The sequence below is a fragment of the Canis aureus genome, chromosome 5 (assembly GCF_053574225.1).
Source record: "Canis aureus isolate CA01 chromosome 5, VMU_Caureus_v.1.0, whole genome shotgun sequence".
NCBI classification, from domain to species: domain Eukaryota; kingdom Metazoa; phylum Chordata; class Mammalia; order Carnivora; family Canidae; genus Canis; species Canis aureus.
The window spans coordinates 22,732,676-22,756,560 of NC_135615.1; the positions used below are offsets into that span (position 1 = coordinate 22,732,676).

At 42.6% G+C, this 23,885-nt stretch overlaps 1 protein-coding gene across 5 annotated transcripts in view; it reads left to right on the forward strand.

Annotated features, from left to right (window-relative positions):
- The window catches only part of FAM107B (family with sequence similarity 107 member B), a 70,709-nt gene that overhangs the window by 25,463 nt on the left and 21,361 nt on the right, over positions 1–23,885 (forward strand). The window contains exon 1 of one of the 5 annotated variants that reach the window (XM_077897140.1): positions 15,138–15,298. The exons of 3 other annotated variants lie outside the window; for them this stretch is intronic. The gene's annotated coding sequence lies outside the window, so the exon portion shown is untranslated. Of the gene's footprint in view, positions 1–15,137; positions 15,299–15,349; positions 15,865–23,885 lie in introns of those variants that run through there. One more of the 5 variants, XM_077897144.1, reaches the window with a different exon arrangement.

Below are 23,885 nucleotides of genomic sequence, written 5' to 3' on the forward strand. Positions count from 1 at the left end.
ATGTTCTCTGATCCACCAAATTCGTTTCTCCTCTCAGTGTTTTCCATTTTGGTGTCTGGCTTCACTGTCTCCCCAGGTGAGTTTTGACTTCAATACATATACACCCCTGCTCTCGAGCTCTTTCCTTTTTCTGATTAATCTTAAACTTATGCTCAAGATCTGCACTGCCGCATGTCTACAGAGGGCTGGTTGCTGGACCTGTATTTCATCCCGAAGATCATCCTGGTGGCCTGTTCTCAGGGTTTCCCAGGCTGCTTCTCTTAAAACCCAATGCACTTCGCTGCTGCTTCATTAGTTAGCATATTAACCTCATGAGACCAGGGGCTTTGTTTTGTTCACTGCTTTATTCTTGGTGTTGATGTGTGCTGGGCATTTGCTACACACTGGATAAATATATATTCTAATGAAAGGCTTTTTTATATTCAACCTGATTTTTTGAAGTGGGATCATTTTCTTTATAGAAACCGAATGTTATGGAAGACCAGGACAATGGGAGAGTAGCATTGCAGTTCTTTAGATACTAGGAATATCTGTAATGCTAGAATAGTTTTGGGACTTTAGATTGTTGTTGATTAGAAAGTAACATTGTAATAGAAACTAAGTGGATATTTTCTTATTTCCATGGAGTTCTGGGCACTATTGGTTAGAAGGGTGTATGTGTGTATAGTTTGGTCTCTACAATTCACAGAATTGCTTTTGTAATTCTGTAAGAGGAAGTAAAAACAGTTGATGACTGTGTCTTAGGCATCATCATCTGAATCACTCTGCTCTTACCTCAGATGTATTTTGATAATTTTTTGTTTTATTGTGTTTAACCAGCAAGTGGAGAAGTAATTGTCGTTAGAGATCTATATCTCTTTCTGGAGTTCTGTTTTCTTTGCACTATCTGCTTTAAGAAAATATTTGGCAATACAATGCTGAAATGGATTAAGTATTTGGGAGCCTAGTTATTTAGAGACTCAATGTGGGCCAGGAGAGGAAGAATTCCACTCAGTGCAGACACGACGAATCTCTCAAAGGTCATGGAGCAATCTCATTTTAAGCAGAAATCAGTCACAAGCAAACAAAATAATACATGGGCTTACTTGTTAAAGAGATCCTTCATTCTACAGCCCTGGATTCTTTTTTTTTTTTTTTTTTTTTTTTAAGATTTTAGTTTATTTATTCATGAAAGACACACACACACAGAGGCAGAGACACAGGCAGAGGGAGAAGCAGGCTCCATGCAGGGAGCCCAACACGGGACTCGATCTCGGGACTCCAAGATCACGCCCTGGGCCAAAGGCAGGTGCTAAACCGCTGAACCACCCAGGGATCCCTTGGATTCTTAAACTTCTTGATGTCAGGACCCTTTTGTGCTGTTAAAAGGTGTTTGAGGACCTCCAAAGAACTTTTTCTATTGTAATGTGTATTGATATTTACTATATTAGACCTTAAAACTCAAAAAATTTAAAAAACGTACTTAAAAATGACAATATACTCGTTAACATTTAACAAAAAGACCATTAGTAATGAAAATAACTTTTCTGGAACAAAAAAAGTAGTGACAGGAACGACATCATTTTACATTTGTGGCAGTCTCTAACAATTATTTTTTTTAATGAAAAATAAGTATTTTCCAACCCCCCAAAAAACATTTAGTGAGAAGAGTGGCACTGTTTCACATTGTTTGCAGTCTGTTTCATAACAGCTTTAAAAAAAAATAAGTGGGTTCTCTGGTCCGCTTTGCCCTGCGGTCTGTAAATGAGTTGGGTGGAAGTGTGCAGAAAATTTAGTCTTGCACAGATGTGTAATTGTGAAAGGTAGGAGTCTTGAAATAACCTTTTCAGATAATTGTGGGTATTCTTCTTTGATACTACACTAAAACATAACTAGTAGTAGTTTTTTAAAGGTTAGGTATAATGTACATTCTGAAACCATAATACAGATCTTTTACCAAATCTGTTACCTTATAATTCATTAATTTATCTTGCATTGTGAATAGAACAGGAAGGGGGGGTGGTTAAGTCAGTTACCACACATCTGTGTAATGGAATATTATGCAACCATATTTAAAAAGTATTTTATCACAGATAAAATGTTTATCAATGGAATAAGTTGTCTCATGATCCTGATTTTGCTGAAGAATGAAGAGTGTGTGTGTTTGTATTAATTGAAAGGAAAATATAGCAAAATAAGGATATGTTTAGGGATGTGTTCATGGATGATATTTCATTTTCTTTATACTTTTCTGTATTTTCCAAATTTTCTACAATCCGCACGTTGCTTCTAAAACCAAGGGAAAATAAGATTTTTAAAAATGAGAATAAATACGTCTATTAAGCTATTTCCCTCATTCATAAGCCACCTTTTATAAGAACCACGCTGGTATTTCCAGTTGGAGTGGTAGCAGGATCTATTTCTCCCCGTTAAGTTTTATTTATTTAACAGACCAGTGTAACCTCTTTGGCTGTTCTAAGCCTCAGAACTTTTCCTCTTTATTTCAGTGGAAATTAATTGGTTTATAAGAGAAACTTTATTCAGGAATTATTCAAGAAAAATATTAGTTGTTGAACTTTATACAGCAGGGACATAATTTGTTTTTTCTCATTTCTGTTGCACCCCAGGCAAGTTCTATTTCTATCTAAGTAGAATGGCAAAAGGATCTTGTCCTAGGTGATAGAACGGAGTTGAGAAATATCCTAGAAATCAGCATGTAATTAACCTCTCATTTACTGCCTCTGAGTAGTTTGTCACTGTTGTGTCTGTCACATTTGTCTTTATGGTTTTATGGCTAGCAGTTGAAGTGGCTTTATAGAAATGTAGAGGGCAGCCCACGTCTAGGGATTAGTTCCCTGCTTACCCCTGGATTTAGAAAGGATGTTTACTCACTATTATGTCCCTGAAATAGTATTGTCCTAAAATATTGCTGCTTTAAGGCTTTTGTCCTCAGTCTGTGGACAGGAATCCAAATCTGCTGATTTTTTTTTTTTTTCTGAAAATGGAAGACCTCATCCTGTTGGCATTTTTGTTTTGTTTTATGTTCCTTATGATATAATTAAATGATTATTAAGATGTCTACAGAAGCTACAACGCATCCACAAAGCAGGAAATTAGCAGCTTTGCATCCTCCACTTCTCATCTTAAAGATGAGAACAGCCCTTTGATATTTCCAGCTGAGCATACAGTTCTGTGGCTTTAGGTAATATGTTAGTGACATGCAGTGTTTGCAATCTCTCCCAAGACTGTTTACTAAGGCACAGCTCACTTTGAAGTATAAACTGTGTTGGGAAACTATGTCAGTGCCTATTCTGATACTGTTTTACATTAAAAGACCATTCTATCCTCTGCCTATAAAACAGCTGAGAATGTTCTACTTGTGGGCATCCCTAATGGTTAAAGCCATCATTAAATTGGAAGTATTCTGATTTCCATCAGATTTTTGAGTTGAACATTTTGGAGGCTGGGGAATGCTCTAAATATACCTAATGCTTTTTTCTTCATTTTATTATTGAAACTGCTCTTTGCATTGAATTTATTTCTCAGATCCGTCTTCATCTTTTGTGTAACAGACCAGACTTGGAAGGATCTGTAGCTTCTAAGGAAGTAATGAAGACTGTTATTATTACTGTATTACCAAGACCATAAACTTTGTAAACTGCAGGGGTGCTGTACTGCTGCCTGCCTGTGGTATTGTTACCATAATCTTGTTCCTAACCACTCTCCCAACTCACCCTGTGCCACTCCTGCTACCTGTGCTGTACCCAGGCCTCCTGGCTGTCTCATCTCAGCTTCTGCACCTGCACCTGCCCATAACTCTGCCTGTGCCTGGAGTGGAACTCTGGCCCCACAGAGCAGGTTGGCTTGCTCTCTCACTTCATTTGGCTCTTTGCTCAAATATCACTCAAGTGTCTGCTCTCTCAATGCAGTCTTCCCCAAATATCCAGAATAACACTACCTATTTCCTTACCTGTGTGTGTTTTCCATAGTACTTACTTCCTGTCTGATAAATGCAACCTTTCTATTTGCTTGCCGGCTGCCTGCCTGCCCACCCCACTGTTCCATGTAGGCTTCATCAGGGCGGGGCTTTGTGTCCTTTGCTGCCACTTCCACACTGTATGGAATAGTGTCTGGTTTTACTTCATGGACATGAAATAAATACTTGGTGAATGAATGGAAGAATGAACTCACCAGAATCTCTGTTGTGGACTGCTATGAACAGATTGTATTTGCTTTCCAGGTATTATATACCTCCTTTGAAAGACCGGGATGAAAGGCTTGCTGTTGTTAGACCTTGATTCGAACTGTGCCAAACACCGTGCCTGACACACAGTTGATGGTCACATGTCACGGAACAAAATTACACATGGATGGCCAGATAGTTGTTTGTTCATGTCTATGTCTCTCAGTGGTTCCCAGAACACCAAGTGTGCTCTGCAGATGGTGAAGATGGGGCACGAAAAAGCTCAGGAGGTCGGTGTTTGATTTTCTAGTTTGTAAATATTTGGACTCGCATACTTTGGCTTGATTTTTTAATAGTAGGAATGGAAGTGTTCTGAACCACTTTGATGACATTCTTGTTGAAAATAACTGGTGTGTCAGATATTCATTATAGGCTGAATCAGAGTTAATGACAGCTGTCTTATCCATGTGCCTAAGACAGTTTCCATCTGTGCTTTACTCCTTTCCTTCTCAGGGCCATGTCTTTACAGGGTCATAGGACCACATCTGATTCAGTGCCCCGTGTTGAACTGTTCCTACCTGTATATAGCCTTTCCTGCGCTGACCTGATGAGTCCTCCTTGATTCAGTCACCATTATTTATCTCATCCCTGGGCTCATGGTGATCCTTAAAATACCTTGCTTGGTCACTGCTGACTATGCCTGGCCAAACCCTTCTTTCAGAGCTTGCTTCAATGGAGTGCTCACACCCTAAGTAATCGATATTCCCTACTCCTTCCACAGTTTAGTTCTGAATCAGTATGTAATATTAATATGTTATATATCTTAGTTTAGTTTTTACAAAAAGACTAAATACTCTTTGAGAGGGATTTTTGGAGGTCTTTTATATGTCCCCAAGCCTGTGATAGACCATGAGAAAAAGAGAACATATGAGACCCAGCATGGTAATGGGACAAACTTGACTTCGGAACATTCCAGTCATCCTGAGGATGTGGGCGCAGTCAGGGGCACTGAGGAAATAGTGTTTGATTGTCTGGATCCAGCCATTGAGTAGAGCAATCCATTGGGTAGTGCCTGGCCTGCCAGCTGAAGCACAGCACAATGCAACAAAACACTTTTCTGAGGACCGAATGAGAAGCTGTGGTTTAAAAGGACTTCAGTTCAATGAAACTGCTGGAAACCGGGGGAACCTTTTTAGCTGCCCCCCCCCTTTTTTTTTTTTTTTAAATAGGTTAACTTAAATCTCCCTGGTGTGATTTCACTAGATGGAAGGTCCTTGAGGGCAGGTCTGCCAGTGTAGTCGGCTACGTGTCTCTGGTACACAGTGCTGGCACAAGAGGTGCTCAGGGACGGGTGGATGGATGGATGGATAGTAGGTTCAGGTGGTTGGTCTTGGAGGGGAAGGAAGAGGAGACTCGAGGACTAGTTGGTTCTTGGAATCCTGACCAGCCCTCCCTCTTTACATGGTTACATGTTGGGACAGGCCCTATTGGACGACGAGTGGCTGATCATGGTTGATTCTCCTTTCGTGGTTCTCTAATGGAGCAGACCCTGGAATTGTGTTTTGAAGTTCCGGGATGATTCTAATGTGCAAGCCAGGGTTGTAAACCACAGTTGTGGAGTGTTTGAAGGAAAATGGAGGTCCTGGTAGTTCAGGTGGTTCACATGTAAATAAGGAGTCAGCGTGGCCTATTGGGGGATGCGTTATTTTGCTACTCTCTAATGGGAGCCATACAAAACTCAGTAGTTGAAGGGTTTTTTCTCTCCTACATCTTCATCTGCTACTTCAGGCTTCCTTTCACATTTAGCTCTTGGCAGCTTAAGAATCCAAGGTCTTTGGGTACACTTTTATTATACCTGGCAACACATATTATTAAGGTGTTGAAGTGTTTTTAAAAATTCAGCAACAAAGTGTAGGCGGCCTCCAGCTGCAAACACTGGAGTTAGAATCCTCTGTTCAGTGTTCTTTCCACACATCAATTTTCCATTCCTCCCTGTGTGTTCTCCAGAAATATAGTTATGAGCAGCCTGGACTCTGGATTTGGAAACAGGGGATCATAGATAGGAAAAATCACCGTCAGGTGAGTGGTTGCCAGTTGGCCACTTGATTTAATTATCATCCTGGACACTTCTTGAAATTGCCACCTAATTTTGGTCATTTTCAGGCTCTGTAATAATTCAAACTGTACTTGGTGAACACGTAACCTTTTATGTTATGTATTTTAGCATCTCTAGGAAGGTCAAGGAGTTTTTTGTTACCTCGTCTTATACCTCAGAATGAATAGTTTAGGTGACTTATTTACCTTCCGACTTCTAAAAGCTAGAGAGAACAAGTTGGAGTTTGGAAAGGGATTTGCATATGCACATGTGATTGCGTGGGCACACTTAGCACTCACACACTTGCACAGGCTGGGGCAGAAAGTAGTTATGGACTGTGTGATGAATTCCAAAGCATAGAGATGCATGAAGGAGCAGGTCAGGGAAGTAGGAGACACTGGGAATAGGGGAGGCTAGCTGGAGGAATTAGGATAGAATCAGCTGGACTGAGGCCAAGTGGGTCACAAGATGAGTTTTTGTTTTTTTTTTACCCCAGAAAACAACAACAAAAAATGGCCTGGTTCCAAAATGAAAAGAGAAAGTTCTACCTTGTCTCTCTTTCCCCCAGGAGTGGACTGCTCTAGGAGGGATAGAAGATGGGGCAGGGATCCCTGGGTGGCTCAATGGTTTAGCGCCTGCCTTCTGCCCAGGGCGTGATTGTGGAGTCCCAGGATCGAGTCCCACATCAGGTTGCCTGCATGGAGCCTGCTTCTCACTCTGCCTGTGACTCTGCCTCTCTCTCTCTCTCTCTCTCTCTCTCTCTCTCGAAAATAAATAAATAAAATCTTTAAAAAAAAAAAAAGATGGGGCAGTAGTGAGGAGGCCAGGTCTCACGGCGCCCCACCCAACCAACCCACCTCTTCCTGCAGCATGACCTTGAGCTAGTTGCTAAGTCTCTGTGCATCTGCTCCTACTCTGTCAGTAGGCATGAGAATACCTCTCTCATGGAACTGTCTTGGAGGTTACATAAGATGAACTACCCAGTGTTTGAACGGTGCCTGGAACATAGTAAGCACTGAATAAGTGGAAGCTAGTAGGAGGAGTATTTCTATAGATTACCTGAGACCCAACCATCACTGATAATATAGTTCCTATTACAAATTTCAAATTTTTTTTTTCAAAATCTCATTTTAATCAGGAAATTGCAGTAGAGCACAGACCCAACCACAGGTGGGAGAAATAGAGTAGAAATTAATTTATCTCAATACCAGTGAATAACTTTTTTTTCCACCCTGACCAATTTAGAACAAATAAAAATGTTTATGGGCTGCATCTTTTCTCCATGCAAAATTTATTGAGATATTGAATCATCTTAACAAATGATAATTGAGCATTTAGTATATTTTTTAGCCCTGGAGATACAGTGGTTACAAGAGAAATGGCTGTGGCCCTTAGGTAGCTCTGTATCTAGAGGGGAGATGATCAAATAACATATCTAGCAATATATAAAGAGTTCCAGATTGTGAGAGGGAGACGCAAGCTCCCCCATTGGTTAGGGCAAAGACTGACGGTAGAGCGACCTGTTAGGTGGGGCGCTCTGGAAAGATGATGTTTAGGTACAGATAAAAAGGGCAAGGATGAGCCAGCATATAAGGAGAGTTTGGGGAAGGGTTGAGAGGGCATTCTCTAGGGTTGGGGTAATGGCCTATGCGAAGACTCAGCTGGGTAAGAAATGAAGGATGGGTAGTGTGGCTGGAGTGCATGGAGCAAGGTGAGGGAAGAGCTTGGCGTAGGCCCATGTCCAATGTGGTAGGGAATGTGAGGGCCACTGCCAGGGGTTCAGAGAAGCTACTGTGCCAGGGACTTGACCTAATTTACCTTTTAAGATAATTGCCTGGGAAGAAGGTCCATTCTTAGAGCAGGTGTCCCGCTTTGACGTTTTTCTTTTTAATAATGAAAATGTTGGCACTGCTTTTTTAGCTATGGAACTGTTGGTATCTGAGTATGTCTGAGAAGTGGCAGTGCCAGAGTGGCCTTCGCAGATTTTCCCCTGAAACTGCATTGTTGCCAGTGAAGCCAGGCTGGTGGCTGCGGCCCAGACACAGTCTGTAGATTCCCATCGAGAAGAACACATGGTGGGTTGCTAATCAAGTCAGAGGTCCTGTACAGCTCCATTGTGTCAAGAGCAGAACTCTGAATCAGGACTGCGATGGGTGAGAATTTTGTGCTCAGGCTGCTGTCTGGCCTGCAGAGCGCTGACTGGTGTGTTTCCTTCTTCAGTCACAGCATCCTGGCTGAGCCAGAACAATGCAGAAACTCTGTGATCAGCACTTGTAGATCTGTGCTTGGAGAGGAGTAATTGTGGACTCCTTGATTGTAGATCTCTGATATCAAATTACTGACTTTCAAATCTGTCAGTTCTGATGACAGGGAAGGACTCTTAGGAAGGCCATTTTCAAATAATTGTTATTAATCAAGTCGTGTTTTGTGGTTACTGTTTGTTTACATTGAGTATTGAAAAAGGAGAATGTAATGCTGTGTTACTGCAGTTTGCTTTCTCTTGCTGCCAGATCACCTCTGACTGTTGAAAGCCCCAAGGTGGCAATGAGGGGCTGCATTTCATACTCAAGCTTTAATATGCATTCCTTATGGGTCATAGGTATTTTAGGGGTCACCCTATTAATTGTATTATAGCTGCAGATATAGGTAAAGAGCAGATTTCTCACATTTCTCATTTTTCGGGGGATGGGGGAGTGTGTGTGGCTTTGAAAGACCTGTCCCATGGAGCCTGACTTTGTTGCCCAGCACTGAGTGTGTGTGTGTGTGTGTGTGTGTAAGTCTCAGGTTTAGATCACACTGTCCTGACTACTGAGAACCTCTGATCTGGGTTGGGGCTCACAGGTGAGGAAACTGACCCAAAGGGACATGATCATTTTCTGAATGCACAAGCCTTTGGGGTGACAGACTTGGGAATGGGACCAGGCACTTGCTTGAGCTTGTGCCCTCTGACAAAGAGTGTTTAGGTAATTATAAAGGAAAGGGTCAGTAACAGATGTAATGAGGATAATAATGTCCAATTTTTCCAAGTCCTGGAGTCAAATCTTTCTTATCTCTGCAGTGAACCATTTTAAGAGAAAACAAAATTTGTTTCTTACTAATGAAGTGGAAACAGAATTTATTTTTAAAAAAAGCACAAAAGACAAAATAAAACTAAAGACAAATAAAGTCTAGGATACTTTGTGTTTATTTTATAATCAGGCATTAAATGATAATTTCAGTAGGAGTGACATTAATGGTTCTAAGCTCACAGTGTCATCAGTACTTCATTTAATTAACATAATAGATGTATTTGTAAACTGCTTTTGTTAGATAATAGTAATCTGGCAGTTAGTTTCATCGTTAATTTTTTTCCAAAGTTTGAAAACAATGTATCTCTTGAGGTTATTAAATGGCTTTATAGTAAAAATGTCTTATTTTCTGAACATTCATAAATTCAATTTATGTCATTTATACCTTTCAGTGCTTTTTTTTTTTTTTTTTCCTCCAAGTCAGGCTCCTTGGTTATATTCCCTCTTGGTATGGCAAGCTAGTGATAACCTAATACTCAGAAGGTGGTTTTTATAGTAAGTAGTGATAGATGTATAATGTGAAACAGGTAAATTTCTAACTACCAATCTGAGCAGGCATTGTTGTCTGCTGTTGCTACAACAACTAATGATTGAGTTCTGACATTGGTTGCTCCCTTGTTACACCATAGGAGCGTACATACACAGTTACTCGATCTTTGTGTTAAAAAATGGCCTGAACAGTAAGTGGGTGATGGTGTATTACTGGCATATCTTTCAGCAACTTGGAAACTTGATTGATGTGTTTTGGTTAGGTCCATTGAGTGGTCCATTGAGGTCCACAGGCCCATTGAGCCTGTGAGTCTGCCTCTGTTTACCCACTTTTCTTGTGAGGAAATGGAGCGGATGGCATTTGCCAATGCATATGGACAGGAAAGAAAGGGAGAATGTAACTCTATTTTGAAAACTTCTGTCAACACTTATTAGCTACTTGATACTAGTACTTCCTGTTTCCAAAACTGATGTTAATGCAATCCTGCTTTGCATTGTAAGGTGGTTTATTGCCCTCAGCAGAATTCCTGGCATATTTGAGGCCCTGCCCTCGGATTTCTGCCAGCCCCCCCCCCCCCCCCCCCGCCACAACTGCACAACTGGCCCAGTCCATCCCACTCTGGCACTGCCCACTGAGGCTCCCTCCTGCCTTCGTGCTGTTGGTGGTAGAGATCTTCCTTGCTCGGTAAATGAGCATTACCCTGATGATCGTTCTGGCACACTCCTGCCACTGCGCTGAGTCCTCTGTAGCTCTCTGCTCTCATTGTCTTGGCTTTGAGTTAGGCCTGACTACTTTGCCCTGTCTTACAAACATTACATACCTCCCTTCCTTCCTTTGGTAAATATACTCACAGGGGTTATACTGCTCTACCTCTGGTACATATTTCCTGAGGTCAGTGAAAGGTATTTGTGGGGGAGGTGTGTTTGAGGGGTGGGGCAGTGAGAGAGTAGAAGAAGAGATCAAAGTTTGTGACTGAACAGGTGAAGTCAGCTTACCTGAGACAGTCTGTGCCCTGTGCTGGTGGCAGCTGTCACTGGATCCTGCTGGTGATGAGTCTTTATCTGACAGGCCAGATAAAGGTGTTAATCCATATAGCAGCCCTGAGAGGGAATGATAAAGAAACCAGGGCTCAGAAGACAACCATCACAAAGGTTTTGGGATGAGTTGGGCTGTGTTTGAACTCTGGCCTTCTTATGACTAACTGTCTGCAGTTGGATGAGTTTCCTAGTCCCTTGTGTCCCTCAACCTACCTCAGGGTGTTGTGAAAATTCAGTGAGTTGGTGGGTCCTTGCCCACAGCTAATATTTATTGAGTGTTATCTTTTAAGTGTTTTTATGATTGAACTAAGGTCATACAGCTAATGTGTGCTTAGAGCTGTGTTTAAGTTTCTCAGGTACTAAAGCTTAAGCTCCTCTACTGTTCCATTCTGCCCTTACTGTAGCCTTACCTCTGTTGACCAGGAAGAAAAATGGGTCAATTTTATTTTCTCCCTTACATATTCTACACAGTTTCCTGGGTGGTGGGGCTAAAGGGCCTATCCTTGGTTCCAGATACCTGGGATGAGAGCCCTTCCTCTTACTGTTAACTTTAGCTTCCCTTATGGAATTTTGTTCTGCTTCTTACAAGATTATGCAAACAGAATTATTATTTTGGTGTTAAGAAACATGAGCTGAGTTGCACTGTCATTTTTTTAAAAATAGGCAAATGCCACTCAAGTTTTAAATATTGATGTACTGTATCTATAATTTTATTTGTGGGTAGAGAAATTATGAAAACTGCTTTTTAACAATATTTTAAGAAGGGGAGGGGTGCCTAGGTGGCTCAGTCAATTGTGTGTGCCTTCAGCTTAGCTCATGATCTCAGTGTCCTGGGTTTGGCAAAAGTTGTCAGGCACTGTGCTCAGTGGGAAGTCTGCTTCTTCCTCTGTCCATTCATGCTCTCGCATGTGTGCACACACTCTCTCTCAAATAAAATCTTTAAAAAAATAAAGTCTATAAAAAATATTTTAAGAGGAGAAAATACAATACTTCCTCAGTCTTCTCTATTCCCTACCTTCTACCATAAGCAGAGAGAAAAACTTACCTATCAACAGAATTCTCTAGGTAATCTTTAATTTGTATTCCTTTACTCATTCACACACAGCTGGAAGGATTTGAGGTTATTCTTTAATGATTGTAGTTAGGGTAGTTTAAAGATTAGGTGGGAGAGAGGTGATGACTTTAGTATTACCCATACTAACCCAAATAAAACTTTTAAAAGGTAACGGATTTTAAGTGTTTTCTATTTGGGAGAGATGATGACAGTTGGCATACGGCAGCTCATCCAATTTACATTGCTGTTGGAAGTTTTCAGGTGCCTTCTCTTGTTGCTTCAGAGTGCTGCTAAGTTATTGTGGCAAGTTTAATGAGTAAATGATTCAGGGCATGATTTCTTAAGCTACATCCATTAATGGGTCATGAAATCAATTTAGTGGGTCACGACCAGCATTACAAAAAAAAAAAAAAAAAGACAATGCAAATATTAGAGTGTATAGCATGTAGTAAAGGTGGCATATTGCTTCTGGAAACTTCTGCCTCAGCTAATTTTAGTGCGGGTGTGTATTCGGTCACTGAGTGCAAAGAGGATTTCAGACACAAGTTTGAAAGCCATTGATTTGAGGTATTTTAGAAAGCTTACCAATTTTAGAGCAAGTCTTATGGTGCATAGAAGGAAAGTACTTATAACCGTCTTTAACATTTTTTTGTGTGTATTGCTATGGGTATAAGGATATTTAGGAATGGCAACAAATCTTTTCTAGAACTAATATATTTTATAAAGAGGAAAGAAGGCTTAGGACTTTAATTCCAAAGAGTCACGGATGAAATTAGGGAAATAAAGTTGTTAATGTCCTACTTAATTACCATGTCGTGTGTACCATTGTGTTTGTAGATTTTGTACTATAAACTGAATTTTTAAATCAGAGATAAACTTCACTCCCAAATACTTGGAATCTTGTTCAATTTGACATTTGTAAGATTACAAACTAAAGAATACTTATTTCTAGATTTTTTCGAGCCCTGAATTGCCTTGAAAATTTTTTTAAAGAATTGTCTCATTTTTTCATAATTGCCTTTTAATTTTGAATACTTTATGTAAATAGGTAAAACTGTTCCTATTAAGCTTTTCAGATTTTTTTTTTAAAGGAATAAGAGAAATAGCCATCATGGTGTAGTTTCTTGTTAGAGAATGATTTTATAATTGTTCTTCTGGAAGCAATTAATGATTTCCTTTATAACCAGCTGTAAGTAAAAGACAACTTTTCATTGTGAATGTGTTGACAAGTCATTTGCCCTTCCCCTTTTCATTTAATTAAATTACAGTAGCTACTACTTGTGTGGGTTTTAAAACAGATACTGTTAAAGTTCTGAACTTTTTGACAGGAGATATGAGAGAAGTCAAAACTGATGAGAAGTTTCTGGATGTCGAGTTCTTGAGTAATGAATCCTCTAGCAACAAGAGAAGTGAAAACATTAAAACTTCGGTAACTGCAGGGTGAGAGAAGCAGAATTCTCCATTTTATATGGAACAAGCATTGGGCAGTGTGTTTACTGTTACCAGCCTATCCTGTTCTTTATCACTATTGCAGCTATAGAATTTAAGTGGCCTGATGGTATGGCAACATTGGAGAAAACGTCATTTGACTAGTACTATTAGGTAGTAACAGATCTGATTGAAATGCCAGAATAAGTAGCCTGATGGAGGATATGTTGAGACTTGGGGCATAAGTCCTCATCCTGATGACTGAGGCCATGAGGGCTATAGACACAGTGGTAGATGGTTTGAGTCTTGCATGCTTGCATAGGAGGAAGAAGGGAGTGATTCACTTTAAGAAGGAATTTACTTAGAGTGGAAGCTATAAAGTAAATAGGAGACTATTGCAATGGTTATAAATCGGTCTTAAAAGCATCCTGTTTGAATGGGAATGAATGAAATCTCTCAACTACTATAGGATCTGGATTATGACTCACGTATCTATTCCTCACTGCTAAAAGTAAGTGATTATTTCTCTAAGGCCTCCACTCCAGAAATATGTTTGCATTTTTGAAACCTTGAATATTTTCCAAATCAGCGAGCTTCCTTCCTATTCCAGTAAGAATAAGGGCCATTACACTTTTTTTTTTTTTTTAAGACATTATGGCACCTGAGATCTCATTTGAATGCAGGCTGCTTGTTCTTAGGCTTTCATTTTCCTGTGTTCCTAGTTTGCCAGGTTGGTTGCTGTTCTTTTTCCCCCCAAGCTCGTTTTGAAAGTTTCTCTCTGCCTGTTATCATACAGAGAGATAGTCAAGGCTTCAGTGTAGCTCCGCCGGAGACTGGGTGTGCCTGTGAGATGGGTGGCTGAAGTAATGGCTTGTGGGAAATTAGATGCATCCTGGAGCTGGGGACACCGTGTTTTGTTTTCCTGTGACTCTGCACGACAGCTCTGAGAAATAGCAAGGTCCGCGGTCTTAGAATGACAGGGGTCCGGAGGGAGCTGGATAAATGTGCAGAGTTCAAGCCGAGAAAGTAACCAGTCGGGGTCGTTGACTCCCTTGTTTCAGGCTCCACACCCCCAACACATGTGTTTACACTTGAACTCTTGCCAAACTCTCCCCTCCAACCCCCCCCCCCCCCCCCCCCCCGTGTGTAGAAAGGGAGGTTTTGTGTAGATGGAAAAGAAAAGCTAAGGATAAACGGGTTTCCATTAAAGGCCTCCTGTCTTTGTTGCTTGTTGCATGCAGCTTTACTACCCGTGCTGCAAGGACTATACGCTTCCAAGACATTATTGTTGCTGGGGTTTCCCGTTCAGCTTTGGAGCCCGGGTCCGGAGTGGCTAAAGGGACCTCTCCCAGAGGGCCCAGCAAGCCTCTTGTCGGGAGGCTAGAGTGCCCTTGAAGGCAGGTGCCTCGCGGGTACGTGGCGGTCCGCTCCGGCCACCATGGCAAAGTACCCTAGGCTGGGCGCCTTACGGGACAGCCCAGCCGTGTCCCTCGCACAGTTCCAGAGGCTGGCGGTCCACGAGGAGGACGACGCCCTTCCCAGCTTGCAGGCGGCTGCCTTCTCGCCCACTGGCCTCACAGGGTGCCCGCCGCGGTGACCTCCTCCAGTCAGCCCCAGGTGCCATTACACTGGGGACTAGGGCTCTACCGGACGAATCGGGGTGGCGGGAGAGACGGACGGCCCCTGCCCGACGGCCCCTGCTCTGGGCTGCGGGCTGCTGACTTTCCCAGCTTCCTTTGTGTGTCCGCCGAGCACATGACGTAGTTCTGACCAATCAGATGCAAGAGGCAGCCCCGGGGGCTCCTGGGAGTGACTTCCCCCAGACGGCAGGGGCGACTCCTGGGAGGAGCTGCGGTATGGGGCGGCCAAGGCGGGGCCGAGCCGCGACAGCCGCGACAGCCGCGGTCCCTGGTAACACCCCCGAGCCCCGAGGCCGCCCTGGACGGTCCGCGCCGGCTTCCTGTGTGAGTTAACCCCGAGGGCCTGTGGTTTGAGCGGCCCGCGTGCCTCGGCGTCCTCTCACGGAGCACCTGGAGTCGGAAGGAGGAGTGCGGGGAACGCCTCTGAGGCCTGGATATCACACCGGCTCAGGGCTCAGGGCTCAGCTCGCTGGGAGCTGGGCCCCGGGGACCGCGTCTCCCCGCACACGCACCCGCACCCGCACCCTCGGGGCCTGAGCCGACTCACCCTAGCCGGGGACATGGCGGCCCCCAGGGGCGGCCCCTTCCTGTCTCGGTTTCGGCCTCTTCCAAAACAAGACCGGCGGATGCTGCTGCTCACAGAAAGCCCAGGAGGGAACCGGAGAGGAGTGAGGGGGAGAACAAACCTTAATTAAAAGTACCTGGGCTGTGTAAATGGCTGCTCTCCGGGGCTTAGTTAGAGGCACACAGTCTTCTGAAGAACCAGACGGAGACAGAGCCCCATGTTCATCGTGAAAGCGGAAATCAAATAAAAGTCAACTGATACTCTTATAATTACGAGACATTTTAACCATTCGGAAAATAACACGTAATTGTAACCACTGTTTTTGGTATGAAGTTCTCCCCTCCTCCCTCACACACTTTTTTTTTTTTTGAGTGTGAAAAATGAAATTTTCTAGACAAACTGTTATCAGTGGAAGGGTAAGTTGAGCGAGTGGAAGCCAGCTCACGCTCTTCCATAGAAACAAATCTGTTTGACACACAATATGGCAGAAATTTAGCAGATTTGAGATGAAAGTGAAAGGTTTACGGGCTGTCATTTTATCAGTAAGGAATCGACCCAGAAAAGTGATGTCAGTTTGTGGGCTTTTTATTTTTGAGGTTCTTTCTACTCTGCCACATGGTAATGGTACCTTATTTTTTTTTTTTTTTTTTTTTTGTAATGGTACCTTATTAAGACAAAAGTGTGTTGAATCCCATCCACCAGCAACAGCCAGGAGCAGGTGTGGTCAGACCCAAGTGTGGTTCATTCAGCTTGCTGCTGTAGGTGAATGCACCCCAGAAGACCGTTGAAATTCTCTTGGAAAGCAGAGTTGGGATTGTGCTTGAGCAGGGGGTTTTGAAGGCAGGGTTGGGGGAATGGGGCCAGATCTGGGTTGGCTGTGGTCAGGAAGCAGGCACGGTTCAGCGATGGGGTATACTAACAATATTTATCTGGGAAGCAGGAGATGAATGTAGGGTTAGAGCTGTCACTTAGTAAAAAGTTAGCAATCACACCTGCTAGTGAGATAAGAGGGATGTCTTGTCATTTTTCTGGTGGCGGCATTGTGGGCTCATCTGGGTCTCATTCTGAGCATTCTTTATGTTCTGGTGGCAGCATTGGGGACTGCTTGTAATGTTGGTCTTCTCCAGTTGTCAGGAGGGCTGATTTTCACTTCTCCAGTAGTTTAATTTTATCCTGAATCCTGATGCTTGAGGAAGGGTAGGATTTAACAGAGGGTTAAGATCATAAGTGGGGAGTCTAAAGGGGATGTCTGAAGTTACTGTGTCTGAGCAGTCACTGGTTTTTGGTATTTTTTTGTGTGTTTGCTTTTTGTTTTTTTAACGTTGTTCAGTGCTAATATCTCAGGTTTTTAAAAAAGGGCAGAAGTGCCTGGCTGGCTTAGAAGAGTGTATGTATGATTATAGAGTTGTGAGTTTGAGCCACAAGTTGGGTGTAGAGATTACTTAAATAAATAAATAAAATTTTTTCTTTTTAAAGGTCAAATCAATAGTTTTCTCCTACCTTGAGGCTTTTTTTTTTTTTTTTTAAATCCTCATAATGAATTTGTACTCTTCCAGAAAATTCTGGCAGGGTATAGAAGGAGATAGAGTGTTGGTGCTGTTATTAAAGTATCCTTAAAATTCAAACATATAAGCGTCTTCAAAGATGCTATTCAGTTATTGATCAAGAGGTAATGTTAATGGTGGTGCTAGAGATTGTGCCAAATGAGTAGAAAATGTAGAGCATCAACTGAGAAAATTCAGTATGGTTGCCAGAAGTGAGAGAAGGAGCCAGTGTGGAACACTGCAGTGGGGACCAGTTAGATATTGGTTCTAGTCCAGGCATTGTCCCTTTCTCTGTGAACTTAGCCAAGCCCTTTCAGTTTCCTGGGCCTCAGTTTCCTCATCTGTAATAACAGGAAGTTGAACAAATGGCCCCTGTGCTCCTTTAAAGTTTCTGTCACTAGAGTCCTTTTAAAGATAGCCTTCTCTTTTAAAATATTTCGTTGGTTGGTTGGGCCAAGTCATAAATTTTATGGAATTATTATTCAGCTCTTGAAGGCAGGAATATTTGAGGGCTTTGAAAGCTAGTCCAGCTGGATGTTTTTTGTAGTCTGTGTAGTTTCCTTCCTTTCAGGAGTGATGAGGCCTAAATCAGCCCATCTTCCAGTGCACCCCCTTTGTAGTTTCCTGACATGAATGACTGAGGTGTTTCTTCCTAGAAAATAACATGCAATAAAGGTGCTGAGGGAGGCCTCTTTCCTTAGGAATTTGCAGTTTGGGAATAAAATCTGGCATAGTCATTTTTTAAACTCAAATTTTGTGAATATAAAATAGTGTAATGTAAAAATGTACTACATGCAAATTTTGAAATAATGCAGAAACCAGAAGAGTAAAAGAAACTGATATAAAGTTGCATCATTTCAAAACTGGTAAGGCAGGCAGTTTGTAAAGTGTGTGTCTGGGACTGCCACACAACAGCTTCATTTCAGCTGCCAGTAGACAGGCCTTCTGTGTTTAGTTGGTATCGTGGTCCATGTCTTTTGCTGGCGGGCATTGAGGCGTTTGCCAGTGTGGACTGATGTTTAACATGCACTTCAATCTAAAGATCTTTCGATAGCCTTCAAAGATATCAAGCAGATGCTCACCAAGAGGTGTGTCTACAGTGGTGCCAGTGATCGTACCAAAACACCTCCACTCCAGGCAGTAGCTTTGTAACAGAAGCACTAAAACACAGTGAAATAGGCAAACCAGTAAGTGGAATGCATCATGCTGTTCATTTAAGGGAAGGAGCATGGAGCACACTTTGAAATATGAGTTCATCTGGAGAGCCTCTAGAGCAAAGTGGGTAAGAGTATGGACTCTGGGGCTAGCTGTGTGATGCTGCCCACTTATTAGCTTTTTGGCCTCAGTTGAATTACCCAGCTTCTCTGGGCCTCAGTCTGATAGGGTGAATTTCAGTATCTTACCTCAAAGATTGTGTGGCACACAGTAAGCATGAAACATGGACTGCTGGGCCTGCCCACAGCAGTTCTGATTCAGTAGCTCTGAGGCTGGGCGTTTGCATTTAGCAAGTTCCTTGTTGGTGCTGATGGCAGCTGGGCCTTGTACTGTGTTTTGAATAGCTTTTGTACATGCAGACACACATACTAGAAACTAGGGGGTATGCCATCTTAAAACCTGATATTTTTCTGTGTGATACATGGTGAATATTTCCCCTTTTACTGTTTAAAAATATGTTTAAGCCACATCGTAACCCAGTATGAAATATTTAAGTGGCTTCCATTTTTTCACTATCATAGATTATAGATACGTGTTCTTATTTTTATTTATTTGTTTATTCTAAAGATTTTATTTATTTATGAGAGACACAGAGAAAGAGAGGCAGAGACACAGGCAGAGGGAGAAGCAGGCTCCATGCAGGGATCCCGATGTCGGACTCTATCCAGGGACTCCAGGATCATGCCCTGGGCTGAAGGCAGGCGCTAAACCGCTGAGTCACCCAGCGATCCCTGATAAATGTTCTTATACAATATATTTTTGTCTGAATCTCTGATTATCATCTTGGAGTAAATTCTTAGAAGTGAAATTACCCAGTTCCAGGGTGTGTACATATTAAAGCCTTTTGCCACAGACTGCTAACAAATTTCTTCAGAAAGGATGCAGCAAAAATTTATCTTCTGATAAGTGGTCCATGAGAGTAGATAGTGATTTTCTGAATGTAAGAGAATTAGGAGAAAAGTATAATTAACTTCATAAAACTACTAGGTATTTGGGATTTGGCAAGAATTAGCAAGAAGAATATCTATGAACTTATAAAGAAGACAAAGATGTGTAAATAGAAACTAGGTGGGAAGTAATGGATGAATTGTGGCATGATCCTAGGGTAATTTTTAGCATTCAGACTTGAATATATTCAATTATGGTACAATTATATACTTGATGTAGGAGACTTTATGCAAAGAGGAATAAATAGATTTTAATTTACCCTCTATGGTGTATGTGTGTTTCTTCACTATGATATCAAGGAGGATATCAGGATATCAAATCCCCCCCCCCCCCCCGGATTTGGAGTTTTGGTTTATTGAAGTCTGGTTCAAGCTCCATTCCTATGTGCATGTCTCTAGCTCTAGGCCAAGCAGATGAGATTTCAGAGGACTTGGAGTAAAGGTGGCTGCCTATGGGGAAATTTAGTATCACTACCAGAAAACCTCCTCACTGTAGATTTCACATGGAGAAGTCCATGGTTCTTGGGAACAGGGGTGAGTTGGAGTGGAGGCCAAGGTGGAATGTGTGTGGAGTATCAGGGGAGCACCTTCCTCTAGTCCATCTGGCTTGAATGATGGGGCCAAGCTCTGTAGCCCTTGGCTATAAGCCTCTGTGGTTGAGAGCCCCAGATAAGCTGGACTCTTCTGTATTATCAGAATGTTAGAACTAGTGAGGGATCTCAAGGGTCATCTGGTCCAGCCTTCTCTTTTTACAGATAAGGATGTTAAATAATTTATTATTTTCAATTAAACTTCACCTCATAAGTTTTTAAAATCAGCCAGCCTTGGAACAGAATTGGCTGGTTCTTCTTTCCTTGTTCTGAAAGATCTAAGCTTTTGAGAACTGAAGTGGCCAAATGATAGACAATAAAGCAGATGGCAGGGGTGACTGCGGTCCTGTTGCTCAGCCTTGGAACACTGAACTGATTTAAAGTCAAACCTGCACTACCCCTGAGTCACAGGAGCTTCACTTGTGCCTCTCTTCAGATCTGTACACTCTTGTGTGGTTCCAAAGGGCTTCAAAGTAACCTTGGCTATAGGGTAGCTCTATTCTTGTACCAGCCCCTGTTTTCCAGAATTTACACATACTAGTTTCCTTTGTTCAATTCAGAAAAGTGGTTTTCTTTTTTCCCTTTTAGTAAACACATGTGACAAGTCCTTCTTTTTAAAAACAACAGCTGCTCTGAACACAAACTGTGCCTACTACCACTGGGTGACACTGTTAGATCACAGAACAGTCTTCTCTGGGAAAAAGCAAGAGTGCTTGAACTTCACATCTCATTAAGCTGCTTTCTGTAGGAGAGAGACAGGCTCAGAGTCACTTAATGGTCATGTATCAAATGTTATTTGATAAGTATAATTTTCCTATCTAAGGCAATTTTAAGGCCAATGACTTTAAGGTAATCAATTATTAAAGAGATCTGTTAATTGCTTTGAGGTTTGTTCAGATTAGCAGGCAGCATATTAATGAAGTACTAATTACTTTATGGGAATTTTTATGTAAGCCAACGGACTAATAATGTATTTCTCACCAGACAGCAATTTAAGTTATCTTTTTGGGGCAAAAGACTCAGCATTTAATGTATGGACTTCTGGTGAGTGTTTTGTTGGGTCATCTTGTTCAAGAGGGAATGTAATCTTCTGAGTTAGAAAAATGGACATTTGGTTCCCCATACTGATCTGTATTAAGAGAAGAGACTTGCCAATAACTCGTTCTGGGCTCCTTCAAAATCAAATGAGGATGGAGAATGTGGAAAGCACACTGAGATGTTTCCAGAGTTGAGAAATAAGAGTCAGGCTTTCCCTTTATGTGTTTGATGTGATGGATAAGAAAACTTCAAATATAGGGTTGTTTTTTTTTCCCTTAAGATTTATTTGAGAACGAGAGGGAGAGTGCAAGTGTATATGCTTGTGAGTCAGGGGGAGGGGCACAGGGAGAGAGAGAGAGACAGAATCTCAAGCAGACTCTCCACTGAGCTCAGCCTGACATGGGGCTCAGTCTCATGACACTGAAATCCTGACCTGAGCCAAAACCAAGAGGGAAACACTCAACCAACTGATTGACCCAGGTGCCCCCAAGTATAGTTTTAATAGGAGTAGACTTCAGTAGCCTAAGAAGAACATGAACAATGTCCTGTTGGGCTAGAGGGGAAGGATCCCTCATGAGGAGTCAGGAAAAGCATCATGAAAGGAGCTACTTCATTTGGACACTCAAATCCTTCAGTGTTGGCTCCCGTCATTCAGTATATGTTTGTAGAGTGGACATAAGCATGGTGCTGGGCACACGGTAGAGAGTGAACCCAGATCTGTCACTGACCCCATGGTCTGCAGCAAAGGCACAAGGGACCAGTGGCCCCTGCCTTCTCCTGGTTCTTTTGCATCATGTAGTCACTGTGTGCTGCTTCTCCTCCTCATGCCTTCTGTTTGAGGTATTGTGCTAGAGCTCTGGGGATGACATAAATCAGTCAGTCTCTTCCCTGCCAAAGGGGTGAACATCTGTTCTTGAAGGGAGACAACATGGATATATAGGAAAAATTATCTCATGATAAGTGTCAGATTCATGGGTACAGGGGGCTGACAAGCAGAATTGTCTCCATCAGTCCAGACAAGAGGAAGATGGCTCTTGAGCAATTGGTATGGGAAGATTTGTGGTGAGGTGAGCTTAGAACTGAGTCTCTGCAAAGTGCCTGGGCTTTTCATTGGCTTTGATGAGGGAATTCCACCTGGGAGGAAATCGGGAACAGAGGTGGAGATGGGAACATGTATGGGTTTGTGTGGATTTGTTTGCCAGAGTAGAGGGTTAAAGCTGGAGTGTAGGAGCCAGAGGTTTGCGAAGGTGTTTGAGGGACCTTAAGAACTAGGCAGAAAGTAAAATTTTATCCTGGTGTCTCAGTGATGCTTGGCTTGGTGGTTCTTGATCTGATTAAACAGTGTATTGGATTTGGCTAGGCTGCAGCTGGATTAGGGAAGAGTGACCAGGGGGAGCAGAGGCTCTAAAGAGCCAGGCGCTCCATCCTGAGACTAGGGGATAAAAGCGTGGACTAGGATTAAAGCAGCGGCAATGGGTGATGGTCTCAAGGATTTAGTATGAGAAAGAAACACTGAATGTTCAATTACTTATGAGAAAGAAACACTGAATGTTCAATCATCAAGGCTGAGGGCTAGGACATTGCAGAGATAACATTGATTTAAAAGATGCCTGGCTGATAGCGAAATAAGGAAGTTGAGGGAAGGCAACAGGGTTATTTCTGACACTGGAAGAATGGTGTGTGTGGTGTCCTCTTTGTTGCTGTTGGAAAACAGTAATTTCAATGTAAATTTGGCTGGGTTGGTTTCCACTAGAATGTAAGGGGCCTGCTCTGTCCTGTTCAGTGTTCTATCCTTATCTGGTCCATAACGGGCACTCAGTGAATGAGCCAGCAAGGTTGAGCTCAACTTCAAGCATGTTGCTTCAGATGTGAAGTACCAGTTGGCACTTGGAGTTTGTGACCTGGAGCTTGGGGAGAAGGGAACAGTCTACATATGCTCTAGAAATGGCTCACGTAGCAGAAAGGCCAAGGCCACGTGGGGTGACCAAAGGCAAGAGTTTAGAGAGCTTAGGGACTCATTCCTGGAGAACAGTGGGAGAGAGTGGGAAGGAAGAGGCTGCTTGGGCAGACAGGTAAGGGAAAACCAGGAGAGCATTGTACAAGGGACTGGCTTTCACATCAAGGAGGAGACGGACAACAGCTTGAATTTCAGGGAGGGGCTCAAGAGAAGAAACCAGGAGCCCTAAGAGCCCTGAGGAGAAGCCCTGTGTGTGGATGCCTTGCCGATAGGACCATGCTGTGCAGGCAGTAAGTGATCGCTGCTCAGAATTTGTTCTCTGGGACCTGTTAATGATCCACTGGTGAGTCCTTGGCTGCCTCACAGATCGCTGTCCTTGTGAACAGACCTGAGGGCTGGAGCACAGGACCTCTTAACCTGAAAGAACACTAGACTGAACCCTGACTGAACGTCAGCCCTGTGGATAGCAGCTGATAAGGAGGCCCCCTTCTCAGGTTAAAATATCTCTGGGTTAGAACTCAAGCCCAGCTGTTTTCTTGTACTTGTTTGGTTGAGAAACCATTCTGTGCTCTCGTGCTTTGGGTAGGACTAAGTAGCTGGGACATGCGGCACCAGAAGCACAGCAGGCTCTGACATGCCCTGTGGTATGCAGCTGTGCTGCATGTCAGTACCCTTGGTGGTGATGCCAGTTGCTTGGTTGTCCCTGTCCTTTCAGATGTGTGTTGCTGTTGGCTAGAGCTGAGGAGCATTTCTCCCCCTCCATCATTTACACCTCACAGAAGTAGGGTAGTCCTGCAGGCCACCAGGGAGTTCTAGAATCTGCCCTGGAGGTAGAAGGAGGGAATGTGCAGAATTCAAGTCTTATCTGAGGCCACAGGAGATTAAGCAAAATTGTGAACTTTATTAGTAAGGTTGTCTTGATGTTTGAAGAGTTTTACCCTTCATATCAGGCCAAACTAGATGTTTTGTTTTTGTATGTTATGTTTTGATCTACAAAACAAAACAACATATGATTGCTCTGTGCTCAGAAAAGTTATTTGCAACAGACTACTGAG